General features: G+C 40.7%; 1 non-coding gene across 1 annotated transcript in view; it reads right to left on the bottom strand.

Annotated features, from left to right (window-relative positions):
• LOC101854793 overlaps positions 1-2,889 on the bottom strand; it is a 14,219-nt gene that overhangs the window by 5,317 nt on the left and 6,013 nt on the right. The window contains exon 2 of the transcript XR_004858524.1: positions 827-1,186. This is a non-coding gene — a transcript (uncharacterized LOC101854793). The remainder of the gene's footprint in view (positions 1-826; positions 1,187-2,889) is intronic.

Here is a 2,889-nt window from a genome sequence, read left to right on the forward strand (position 1 = left end):
TAAAAAAATCCCCCTCTTTCCCAACATACGCCTCATTCAAATATTAAGGATAAACGCATACGAAAATGGAAGTTCCTTCCCTGCAAGTTTAATGTTTCATTACAAACGAGCCTAGAAGTCTATGCCGACCTCTATGTTATCACTAAACATGTCATTCGGGTTATTTGAGTGTCTTGCAAAGGACCACAAATCCGTGACCTTTGGAGTGCTTTAGTGGGACTTTTTAACACAAAGACACTGTCAAATATAGACGATAGCTACTGGGGAAAAGGAGAAGCACCACTTGACACCAGGACACCAGATAGCGCATTACACAATTTGATGAAAATGAAAAGTGCATAATAATATAATATTTATAACGCAATACATTATCAACAGCAACAACAACAACAGCAAACAGCTTCTGGTAGCAAATCGAAAACTCACCTTTTGTCTTACAAACAATAATCGGTTGTGAAATTATCTTCAATGTGATGACAATAGAAAAATTTGCCTACTGTACTTTAAAATTTGGTGATCATTGGCATTCAGGCCATTAAATGAATGTTGCAATGTAGTTAGCTAGTCTGCCAACAACAGCGTCTGTGGTGCCCTTGTTAGGATTTTTAATGTATTGCATACGTAAAACTTGAGTTCGATTCCGAAGTAGGTTAGTTGTTTTTATAAAGTGTCCCCAACTCTCTACTGAGATACTGTATCCCACTCAATCCCGAGTTGGCACCTTCAGGATGGGTGGAAGCAGCGCGCTTCTTACTACAATCCCAATAGTGCAGATGTTGTGAGATTAAAACATTAATACTATAGAATGTCTAGAATATCTACCAACCTGCAGGATGTTCCCACATCGGCATCAACTTTGGCGGCACTTTCTTCTCCGCAGTTCGGATGAGGTACTGGTAAAAGTTGCTGGCAAATCTTGGCATAAGACGCGGCATCGTGAAACTTGGTTGTCCTACGTCTGGTCTGATCAGAAACTGGATAGATCCACCGAGGCTAGGAGTTCCAAGATCCGAGAATTGGCACTTAAACAATTACTTGAGGAACGCGCACTCCGGTCCGCTCAGAAAGGCATCGCAGCTGTAAATGTTTCCTGGCCCCAGTTACCTCGTAGACTCCCTCAGAGAATGAGTCTAATTTTCCATATAATATCGCAGTGTCACACACCGCAGGTCTGCCTGGCCGTCTGCTGGGGACACAGAGAGGAGGCTACAGTGTAAGTCAGTCGGCTGATAACAACGTACAACAAGTCAGCTCGAGAGATACAGGACGAACTTGGCCTGGAAACATAGCGGGGTAACCAGGAAGTTTTGTTGATGTCCTTGTGGACTCTTAAAACGGGTGTTCTCTGGATATTGCGGATATGATATTATATAATTTCTTATAATTCAGGTCGGCAAACCTACTAATAAAAAATAATAATGAAAAGAATTAAGGCTAAAAGTTGAGTTCTTACCAGAGAGATTTACAGTATTACCAGAGAGCTGTCACTTCACCCGGATGCGCGTACATTGTATCTGGGTCACCAGCTGATCGTGGTTATAAGCGCGGTAAACAAACAAATTGTGTCTATTGTTCAAGGCATTTTCATTTTTCATGGCTCCAGTTAATTTGAGGTGTCAGTTGTGTTCTTCTGTAAACTACATCAATTCCAGAAATAAAGATTCAAATTTTAATTGTACTTTTTCGATTCCTCAAAGAATGAAGTAAGATTGCCTGCTTAAGTAAAATATAATTTTGACGAATCTAAAAATACAGAAGCTAAATAATGATAATGTGATTGTGGTTTTACCAGACTGACACTCCATGCGCAAACTCAACACACTTCGATTTAGTTAAATATCGATCTTAAGGTTTTAAATTTTTATTATGCCAGTCTAAATCCCAGAAGTGGCTTGCATTCTACTCGTGAAAAATAATATGTTGTCTGGGAAAAGTTGTCTAAATACAAGGTGCCATCGGTGGGTTTAGTAGATGTACTTCCCTTTTCCGATTACCACATTTTGTTTTTTTAATTTTTCTTCTTTGTTTGCAGTGATGGTATTTTTAAAAGAGGGGGGGGGGGGTCCAATGTAAATTCTTATGAAGTAGATGTGTTATTATTACTTCATGTTGTTTTTTGGATGATCTGACATTGTGGGTATTTTACAATAAACCCTTTATACATGTTGGAGATTGTTTCTTTGATGTGCTATTTATTTAATGTGTGACTCTGAAATGATAGAGGGAGGACGAAAGCAGGGAGCTATGCGTATTCCCCCACACCACCCTTGGCAACGAATCATTTGTAAGATTAAGAACCTCCTAGGAAAGACGCGAGTTTTCCTGACATAAATTTGTACTTATACCAAAACAAAATCTGTCCTTTGTCAGTACACGATGCCTATCAATCATTTCCGTCATCCCTTTTTATCACGAGCAAAGCGATGGGAGATACATTGCAGACGAGCTGGTTTAGACGGAAAGCAAGGAGCTTAAAACTAAAGGAGCCTCCTCTCTCTCTTCGCGGCGCCACGAGCGGCACGCCGTGGTGGGGAGTAAATATGGCCGCCGACTATGGTCTAAACTCGCCAACCGCGGTGTTTCTTTTTGTAGAATCTTATATGGCAAGGCCACGCAAGGAAAAGGGGATGGGGCTGGGACAAGGAGCTTAAAACTGTAACATCCTTGACGGAAGAACTAAACAAAGAAAATGAAATTTGTTTTGTGCGAGGAACATTTTAAGACATCGTGCTTTACTGCCCCATCTTCCACTGCTCCCCATGCCCGAAAAAAGCTTAAAATGACAGCCGTTCCAATATATTCAATGTTCCAAATCCTCCCACTAATGTGACCCCTACGATCCCTTCCTAATTTGAGAGAGAGAGAGAGAGAGAGAGAGAGAGAGAGAGA

The sequence above is a fragment of the Aplysia californica genome, unplaced genomic scaffold (genome assembly GCF_000002075.1).
Source record: "Aplysia californica isolate F4 #8 unplaced genomic scaffold, AplCal3.0 scaffold00167, whole genome shotgun sequence".
Lineage (NCBI taxonomy): Eukaryota > Metazoa > Mollusca > Gastropoda > Aplysiida > Aplysiidae > Aplysia > Aplysia californica.